Source organism: Eriocheir sinensis, unplaced genomic scaffold, assembly GCF_024679095.1.
Source record: "Eriocheir sinensis breed Jianghai 21 unplaced genomic scaffold, ASM2467909v1 Scaffold398, whole genome shotgun sequence".
Lineage (NCBI taxonomy): Eukaryota > Metazoa > Arthropoda > Malacostraca > Decapoda > Varunidae > Eriocheir > Eriocheir sinensis.
The window spans coordinates 200,001-210,724 of NW_026111718.1; the positions used below are offsets into that span (position 1 = coordinate 200,001).

General features: G+C 44.4%; 1 protein-coding gene across 1 annotated transcript in view; it reads right to left on the minus strand.

Moving 5' to 3' along the window:
- The window catches only part of LOC126992087 (uncharacterized), an 11,459-nt gene extending 1,939 nt beyond the window's left edge, over positions 1–9,520 (minus strand). The window contains exon 1 of the mRNA XM_050850769.1: positions 9,041–9,520. The gene's annotated coding sequence lies outside the window, so the exon portion shown is untranslated. The remainder of the gene's footprint in view (positions 1–9,040) is intronic.
- Between the last annotated feature and the right edge of the window lie 1,204 nt (positions 9,521–10,724).

The window sequence follows — 10,724 nt, forward strand, 5'->3', positions numbered from 1 at the left end:
CTGAGCTCAGTGCTCTGCCCAGTGTTTGGGGGCCCTAATGACCCACCTGCTTGCCCATGAACCTTATCCCGTTGTTTGTCTTTGCTGAAAAACGAGAAAATTTGGCGAGCTGATCATTGTAGAAATGTAGAAGATGAAACTATGAACATATATGTTATGTCATGCATGTTGCCGAAAAGCTTAACATTCGGTATGAATTTTGTATCATGTTTTATATCCCAGACAGTTGATCTAAATCAGGACTAGCCATCGTAAATCTTCACATAATCTGGACATAGTTTACCTTAATTATGGTTTCTCACTGCCCTGAAGAGCCCAACCTTATTATTTCAGCAAAGGAATAATTTTGTATCTGCTCTTCAAGTGCCCACCCCCGCCCAAACAAACACATGCACCCACCTTAAGAAGGGAGTCGCAAAGTGGAACATTATACCCTATTTACGAAATATATAAAGTAAGTTTTGTCGTAAACGTAAACCAAAATATTGATATTGGCGGCTAATGCAATGTCACTTAAATATTTATCGGGCGGTTTTTTTTCAGTAATAAATACAGAAAAGCGTTTCATCGTAAGGAGCAACTCCTGTCCCGTAACCCTATATATAGGTAGAGGTAACAAGGAGGTGCCTTGGACGGGGTGGAGCTGCGGAGTGAACCAAGGAGATCATACGTATAAAATCTATTCGGAGGGAACGAACGGAAGCCAACGGGACGCGAGAGACAAGGGGCGGGCGTACGTGTGTCTGGGCGGAGCAGACGGAAGCCTCGTGAGCAAAGGGGTTAGCGGGGCACCAGCGGGTCGGGATGCGGCGGTATTGTTGTGGGCGGCCGGAGAGTACGGGGTGAACAAAACCGCGTTATGCAACACTTGTTACTAATTTGTAGCTGCCCATGATGATGTAAGTTTGGCGTAGGAGTCCACCTTAAATCATAGCTACCTACGATGTTGTAATCACGGCGTAAGAGTACGGCTTTAATATTAGTTGTTGCTCACGAGCACGTATGCACGCCGGTAATGTTCATCGTAACCTGTAGCGTCGTTATTTTTTTTTCTAGTTTTCAACTTTTGCTTCTCCATCTCTTTGTCGCTGTTAGGTTCATTGACTAGATCAGTAGCAATCTCTTGTAATTGCTCACTCGTTCATTTGGTTTCTAATTGAGTAAATAACCTCAATTTCTTACCATTCTTATGTAACTTTCTTAGCTAAATGGACGTAGATACTAATCTATATAATAAAAGATAAAAACAAACAAAAAAACTGGGCGGTAAAGCGGATGGGAGTAGGATTAGATGCGTGACTTGCTACATATCAAACATTATGTAGGTTTGCGAGGCACTGCCACGACTCTGTTCCGACAAGAATGAAGTCTGAACGGCAGTGATGATGTCCAGGATTGAGGTGACATGAGAAGGCGCTGGTGAAGGCGGGTGTTGTGTAACTACACGCGAGAGCGGAGGTGCTGAGCGGAGGGTGATGAGTGGAATGGTATGAATGTGGATTCTATTATGAAAAGTAGAAGGGTGACTGGACTGGATGGGCCAGAGGGAAAGGGGATTTTGGAGTTGAGGCGAGCAGCCCGGAGAGAGGCTGCAGGATATAGAGAAAACGGTATTTTTTAGGAGACTCTACACGAGACAGGGAACTCTCAGCCATCATCTGCTTGTCTGTCTGTCTACTTGTCTAATTTTGTCTGTGTTAGTCAATCTCTCTCTCTCTCTCTCTCTCTCTCTCTCTCTCTCTCTCTCTCTCTCTCTCTCTCTCTCTCTCTCTCTCTAAATTGACTGATTTATGTTAATGCATGTAGCTGTGTATGTCTGCGTGTATGTATATGTGTATCTGTATGTATGTATGTATATATGTATGTATGTATGTATGTGTGTATGTATGTATGTATGTGTCCTTGTTTTTTTTTCTGCTGCCTTTTAAATTGTCTGCCTGCCAGCCTGTTTTATCTGTCTGTCTGCCGGTCTAGGTGCCTTTCTTTCTGCATCTCTCTCTCTCTCTCTCTCTCTCTCTCTCTCTCTCTCTCTCTCTCTCTCTCTCTCTCTGGCCTAGTACTTGCCACCTGCAGCAAATTATGTCGTAACTTCCCTAATGGGTGGTCTTGGTAGCCCGAGTGTGCTGCGCCTCGGCGCTGCACACGTAGGGACCGTGTTGCTTTTGTAGGGAGAAGGTGTATCCTGCTACTGAGAGAGAGAGAGAGAGAGAGAGAGAGAGAGAGAGAGAGAGAGAGAGAATTTTACATAGATACACACACCACACAGACCCTATGATCCATAGTATGTGGTCTCTCATTAAACTAAGTAGATTGACATCAACCCAAAGGGTCACCAAGACTGCATTTCTACCTTAGCTAATTAAAATCATGAAGGTGGAGAAAGTGACGGTCGAGTTTCTTCCTTAATGGCTCAGTCGTGTTGCACTGGATCACTGATCCATTTTCTTGCTGCAATGTTGGTGAAGAAAGAAAAAAATGCTGGGGTAATTATATACGTTTGCACAAGTTTTGTGCCATTAGCTTTTGTTCGAGAGGTGTCATCGGCCACAAACAATTTGGATACATAAGCCACTGAATAATTTGGTAAATTCGATCAACTTTCCTCGGAGCCGACGTTTCTCGAGAGAGATCATGTTAAGAAATGGGAGCCTTTCATCGCCAGGTTTGTTTTGCAAGGAAGAGATCGTCTTTGTTACTACGCTGAGTTCCTTCTATTTTTTGCAATATCCTTAGCATGGTGAGGAGATCACCGCATGAAGTGTATTTATTATCCCTTCACTTGACTTGTTACAAAAGAGAGCGCTGTACTGGATTCATGGATGTTTTTCCTATGAAAGAATAAAACAATATGCCCTCCAGTGCTTGAAAACACTGGGGGGACATCCACGTACACGCGACTGGCTGCATACACGGATCCATGTTCATAGCGATCCGCCATTTGTTTGTAAGTAGAGGGGGGAGAGTTAGGAACAGGGGGGCAGCCAGGAACACGACACCGGGAATCGAACCCTGGCCCGAAGATTCGTAGTTAGGGACTCTAACCACTACACCACTGATGCGTGGCTTTTTTTAATTGTTTTTCCAGGCAGAGGACTTGACACGAATATACGAAAAGCACCCACCCGAGGAGCATGAACACAATCTCTGGCTGGCAGCTCAGACCCTCTTGTATCACACTGCGCGGCGTCGTTCACCTCGTCAGTCACGAAAACTATTCCTGCACGGGCTAGGCGAAATTTTCTGATGTGTTTATCGTCGGTATATTATGGGAATTTTTTTATTTTCCTCCCTAATTACCCTTTATTATAGGAACACTGTCATCATGTAGCAGTCATTATTGGCACCACGCCACAATGTTACTGATAATCGCTACAGCAGTGATTGGTACTTGCACTTGTGCGGGCACACGCAAACACACACACACACACACACACACACACACACACACACACACACACACACACACACACATGAAAACAATCACATTTCATCAAACTACATCACTATCTCCTCTTAAAATCCCAACAATAAAACTTTTCTGTAAATCTTTTAATGTTGGTTCAGGTTTGTCCAGCTTGAGTAGAGACTGATCCGTCAAGGGCTATATACAGGTGAAACTGTACACCAGGGTGGGTTGAGAGAGAGAGAGAGAGAGAGAGAGAGACGTTAATCCTTAAGTGGCAGAATACCTTGTGTAGTTTCAATTAATGAGCTGCAAAGACGTAATGAACCTACACCCTTTAAAGTGACCTGAGGAAATGTCAGGGTAAAGGGACAGGGGGAGGTGTTGATGTACGTAATAAAAGAAAACATCACCTCAGGATATGCTACGATTATAAAACGCCTTTAGTTGAATATCGAACTCCCGCCCTGACAACGAATTATTTGAACGCCTTACTCGTGGAGCTTCTCATAAGGCGAGTCTGTGCGTACTCCCTGAGTCAGCTGATGAACGCTCCCTCTTCTCTCTCTCCTGCCAACAGTGACCCAGTTTTCCTCCCACCCCGTACCTAAGGAAACGAATTCATCCTTTATCTCCCCTCGCGGGTATGTCTCTGTACAAGGCCACAGAGGGGATCTTATTAGAGGTGAAGGTTCTTGTGGTGGCATTAAGTAGACGATGAGTGGCTCCGCAGGGGTGAACGAGAAGGGAAGGGCGGCGGTGGTAGGGGAGGAGAGGATGTTGAAGGAGGACAAGAACTAGGGGATGGAAGTCAGGGTGAGGAGAAGGAAGAGATAATGTAATAAGGGAGGATGAGGTGGAAGAGTATGCATGAGGAGAAGGAAGAGGTGATGTAATGATGCAAGGGAAGACGAAGAGGAAGAGTATGTATGAGGAGAAGGAAGGGATAATGTGATGATATAAGGGAAGATGAGGAGGAAGAACATGTAGAAAGAAAATGGCAAAAACAAGAATGGGGAAGGAGAAAGGTATACTGAATTAGGAGGAGGAGGAGGAGGAGGAGGAGGAGGACTTGTAAGACAGCATGATGAGGAGCACTAGGTGTTCGGCAGGGTGAGGTAGGGTGAGGAAGACGCCACTTGACGCTGATGCTCGGGTTCACAGCTGGTCCGGGTGTGACGTTACTTGGGTGATCGATGCGCCTTCGCCCATCACTCACTTATTAAATTCCTACCAAGGAGTGGCCAACGACAGGCTGTTCCAAGGAGCGTCGTCGAGGTCACGTTGTGGCCAGCACTCGATCGTGATGCAACACTACACTAGACTAATAACTGAAGGCTCGTCAGCAGGCGCGAGGTGGGAGGGGGCGGGGTTGGGGTCACCAGCCATCTATCACACGTGTGGCGCAGGGTTGGTCGCTATGCCATTTTTGTAGTTCTTCTTTTCCGAGCAATGTTTTTTTTGGAGGGGTAGAAACTTGCGAGGTGTGACAATTTCACTAGACCCAAGTTATTGATTCATTTTTACTTTATGACGCTGCATAGTGGAGTGATCAAAGTGATCTTATGTGCAGAATCTTAATCATATACAAGAGTGTTGTCGACAAGACAAACATTGGCTGGTGTGGCGGCGTACCCGGCCGGGCGGTCAGGGGGTCAGGGTGGCCGCGTGAAGGGTCAGGGGAGGAACGGCAGCGGGGCGACGTTACACACGCGGCCTTTATTCAAGCTGCTCGCGAGCCTCAACACACGTCTGTTACGCGGGTCCCTCGCGGCCCATTCAGATACAGGTGTATGTACTTCGTTATCTTGGCTTTATTAATTCCTGTCTGACCCTTTAAACCACACTGCTTGCTTTCTGTGTGGGTTTAAAATTGAATCTTAAAATGAGAGCATTCCCTCGACTCCCTGTGTGGGCTTATTGAAAAGGATCAACTCCACCATGTTCTCGTAAAACCCAACATCACACATGTAGTGCATGAAGAATGAGAAAAATGTCGTGACGGGGCTTGAAGGATGGACATATTTTTATCTTTTGCCCTCAATTGCCAGCATGACTATGAAGAGCTCGGGGTTGACAGCCGAGCGGGTGGTAAAAAAGACATAGCGAGGCCCAGCTCTGTGTGACGAAGTGAGATAAATCGCGCACCAAATCCTTTGCTTCGCCTCTCTTTACCGAATATAAGGAAACCTTGAGGGGAAAGCGAGGCTGCAGCGTTACGCAAGCCCAGGCGAGGTGTTGGGGTCAAGGTTTCCTGAAGCAGAGAAACGTGTGACGCAATGACATTCACCTCTGGGTACAAAGCAAAATTAGATTGATAAATTAAATAGAGAGAGAGAGAGAGAGAGACACACACACACACACACACACACACACACACACACACACAGATGGACATGGTTGTTTGAGAAAGCCGCTTGATATGCTTTGGGGCGGCCAGACAGTGTGTGGGGCAGACGGTAACGCACTGGGAATAGAGACGGATGTGCAATAATGGCCTGTCATGCGGGAAACATTAGGCATTGTGCGTGGACAGCGGGGATTGTTGCCTCGTTTTGGACATTTTACAACTACAAAGCGGTGACGCGGCGTGGTTTTAGGGAGGTGTTCCAAGGCAAGCAGGGATGATAGTTAATTTTGATCAGGTGGCATAAAGCTCAGACAGTTGTTTGTTTGGTGGTAAGCTGATGCGGCTTTATGATATGTAGTACACGATTATTATTTTTCTTTTCTTCTTGTTCTTCTTCTTGTTCTTGTTCTTGTTCTTCTTGTTCTTCTTCTTGTTCTTGTTCTTCTTCCTTTTCTTCTTCTTTTTTCTTCTTTCTTCTTCTTCTTCTTCTTCTTCTTCTTCTTCTTCTTCTTCTTCTTCTTCTTCTTCTTCTTCTTCTTCTTCTTCTTCTTCTTCTTCTTCTTCTTCTTTTTCTTCTTCTTCCTTTTCTTCTGCCTTTTCTTCTACTTTTTTCTTCTTCTTCTTCTTCTTCTTCTTCTTCTTCTTCTTCTTCTTTATTATTATTATTATTATTATTATTATTATTATTATTATTATTATTATTATTATTATGTGCTATTAATAATAATAATATTATTATTATTGTTGTTGTTGTTGTTGTTGTTACTACTATTACTACTATTACTTGATGACGTATATGACTATAAATTATGTCATCAAACTCAGTGCCTAACACCGCCGTGGTGAGGGTGGGTGAGCAGCAGGATGAGCGTCTTGCTAATAACCTCTGTGTTAGCGAGGTGGCTGGGGACGCCGCCTGTGCGGTTCCAGTTCGGGTTAGGATATCTTAACTGCCTTAATATGGCCTTTTATTTTTATAATTACTATTTCTTTTGTGATTCACCCTTTTCCTCCTCCTTATCGTCGTCATCGTCACATTCGTCAGGTATTCTCGTTACTGCGTCATGCCCTCACCAGCCTCCGCCATGCCCCCCACGACGCTGCTCCTCCCTCCCACATTGTCCACTTAGCTTGGCCTTGTCCATCTTCCCACCGACATGACCTCATTTTCCAAGGCGGTGCACAAGGAAGGGTGTGCAGGCAAGCCTGTGAGAGGTGCCCTTGATCATCAGTGTGATTGACCAATTGGACAGGATATGTCCTCTACCTTGGAGGATATTAAAGACAACATATTTTACCGATAGAGAACGCCCTTTTGAAGAATGTTTTCAGTCTGTTGAGAGGGAGTAGAGTACTGAGCTTGAATTGTTCTGTGATAATTAAGAAAAATATTTATATATGTTTTTCTACTGTCGTGAAGAGCGACGATAGAAAGTGAAGTTTTAAGTCGTTTTTTGGTTAGACATCCTAAGGCAGTGTGAAATATTCTGAAGTGCTTGAAATTCCGATTCTCCATCATGTTTTCCATAAAACGCATAACCTTATAATACTATTACGCATTGAAACCTTTTCAATGAACTGGTTTGAGTACGTAATAATACTGTTAGACTCTTGCCTCTAAGATATTTTTTCACCTAGGACTTTGACCATGTGGCTGGAGAGTCCCCGGCCACTGAATCGGCCAGACAGCCACAGTTCTCGTCTTTCAAGAGAGGAGTATCAGGACACCTCTCCTCCCGAAATTGACCTCTCTTTTGGCCGCTCATCTGAACACCCTTTAATGGGGGCAACGGTTAGTTGGCTTTTTTTTTTGGCCCTTTAGCTGCTTCCTTTGCTGTAAAAAAAAGGCCCGATTTCTAGTCATGCCTCAAGTAGGTATAGGGCTTCCCAAGAATGATAGATCTTAACAACGGACATGCACAACTTTCTTGGTTATGACTGGCGCGTGTAACGGTTAAAACTCATCTGCAGGCCTACTCTCGGATTTTGCCACCTGTTGAACGCTGTCGTGACCTTGAAACAGCGTGACACCGACCTCATACGGGCACCAGGAACAGCCGTTTGGGTTTGTGTATGGTGACCGAGACCCAGTGAGGGAAGCCTCGGCGTCGAGTAGTGCTGCGTCACGCTGGAGGGGGAAGGGGTGACGTGCTCTCCTGTGGAAGGGGACGGGGGCGCATTTGATGGTTAGGTATAGGGAGGTGGGTGGAAAATCTCTATAAATCTATCTAAGTTTATATCTGTTTTTATCTACTTTTATCTTTATCTGTATCTATCTGTATCTATCAGTGCGGCTGCGTGGGAGCTTGCTCGAGGGGGGACCATCGGGAGTGTAGGCGGCGAGTGAGTGAAGCGACGCACCTTTCGGGGTATGCTCCCCGTTAGTTGGTTAGTAATATATTATTGCAGAGGAGACGAGCGTGGGATTTAAATTCTCGTCCTCAAAATGAAGACGGCGATGCTTTGCCGGTCGAGCCACCACTTGTTGTGTAATGAACTGGAATTGAACAGGATAAAGCACACTGAGGGAAAAGCCTGAGAGAAAAAAAGTAAAGCAAAACAAAAGAACTGTCAAGTTTGTACAGCCAAGAGCATTGCAACGCTTGGGGTTGGAGATGAGACATTTTTCTTTGTGGTTGTTACACGCTGACTAACTTCACATGCCTACACTGTTGTGGCCAGCATGTTGTTGTAGCTCAGAGGCCACATCGGTTACATGTTATAAAAGTTTGGATGATCAATCACAGCATGCTATTCGTTTTCCTTTTTAATTACTCTAAATCGACGCAACTTAACGCCAAACTTGACAGTATATGTTTCGTATAAGGTGGGTCGAATAGCGTCCCAAGCAGAAAAAAAAGAAAGAAAAAAAAAGAAAAAAAAGAAGAGCTCAGCACAGGCGATGAAAGAATTAGGCGGCGTGACGTATTGGTCTGGGCCATTGTGTCTGCCCCGAGCCACGACTCATGATTTAGGTCCGTCCCCAAACTGATCCTCTTGCTCCACTTAAGGTCGAGGCGCCATCCTTGACTCTAAGGTCTTAGGAGCCGCCGTCGTCTTTGACATTTATTTTGATTACCTCTACAACCCCACTCATTGTACTGTCCTCATGGCGTCTCAAGACCGAGCACGTGCCGGGAACTAAGACTTGAACGTGTGTGTGTGTGTGTGTGTGTGTGTGTGGGTGGGTGGGTGTGTTTGTGTGTGTGTCACATGTGTCCACCCGATATATATCTTTGTGGGCGCCAGGGAGGGGGGTGGGCATGCAGGGGAACGGGTCTTCTCACCTGTTTTCGTGGATGCAGCGGCGACAAGGGAGGCTCGTGGCGGGGCACGGCAGCTTTTCCTCGGGGCTGGAGGGACGTTATTTTTCGCAAGATTGTAAACCACTAATTTTTTTACATCCGGTCAGAAAGTTAACACTATGCGGTACAGAAATGAATAATCATGTTTTTTTGTAGAGCGGTGTCCGATACAAATGGCAGAGAAGGGGGCGGAGGAAAATTGGATATGCCGGGATTTGAAGCAAGATAATGCAGCGTAAATTTGGGTGTGAGAAAGTATTCTTGCCGTATAACTTTCACATCACTGTCACTACTTCCTCACTTGGCTGTCACTTTTCCAAAGACCGTCCCGGACTTCAGCGGGAGCCGCCACTTAGGGTGCGTGGAGCTCGCCCTTGGGTGACCTGCCCCTCACGGGCCCACAGCGTGACTGGCGGCCGGGCTGTGACGGGTCTGACTGGTGGCTGCCCCAGCCGACTGACTGGCTCGTCCCGGGTAGGAGTTGAGGATTTAAGGTTACTCAATTCATTCAATTTATCCTTGGTGTCCGCTCGTGCCCCGCAGCAGCTACTGTCTTCCTGCGGCGCCCTGCAACAACAGTGGAGGGAATGCTCTTAAGTGGCTCATTGTGCATGGACTGCCCCTAACGGACTCCTTTTTATATTGCGTAAGAATAATTAACAGCACCAGTGATGGCTGTGTGTAAACTGTGGTAACCCGGATGTCACCCTAGCCCAGTGTTCCGGGGTAATGGGTTCTTACCCACCACAGGCTCAAGGGCTAATGCGTCGGAGCTGAGCTCCGAGGCCACGCGCAATTTCAGCGTATGCTCCCATTATATATATATATATATATATATATATATATATATATATATATATATATCTATATATATATATATCATTCTCTATCTCTCTCTCTCTCTCTCTCTCTCTCTCTCTCTCTACGTATATACAACTTTATATATTTTTACGTTTAGTCTGATATTGGTAGGCTTTCTTGGTGGGGCCTGGTGGTCGGCCCCAGCCCGTAATGACGCATTCGTGTTTATAGTGACGCCATCTTGCTTGGCTCATGGTCCCCCCCCCGGAGCTAATTTTATTTTCTTTGGAGAGTAAATCTAAAGTCCGGGTTGATAGGTGGTCTTCTGGACAGCATGTGGGTAGTCATAGGCCACTCGGCCATGACTGAAAATTGTCACGTTGTAGCGGAGGGCAGGACTCGAACCCGTGTCCTTTAGAGTCTAGGTTTTATATATATATACATATATATATATATATCTATCTATATATATATATATATATATATATATATATATATATATATATATCTATCTATCTATCTATCTATCTATCTATCTATATCTATCTATATCTATATCTATATCTATCTATCTATCTATCTATCTATCTATCTATCTATCTATCTATCTATCTATCTATCTATCTATCTATCTATCTATCTATCTATATATATATATATATATATATATATATATATATATATATATATATATATATATATATATATATATATATATATATGTATATATACATATATATATATATATATATATATATATATATATATATATATATATATATATATATATATATATATATATATATATATATATACACATCAATGAAACTACAGCTCATCAGATACGAATTTATATTTTTAAGAA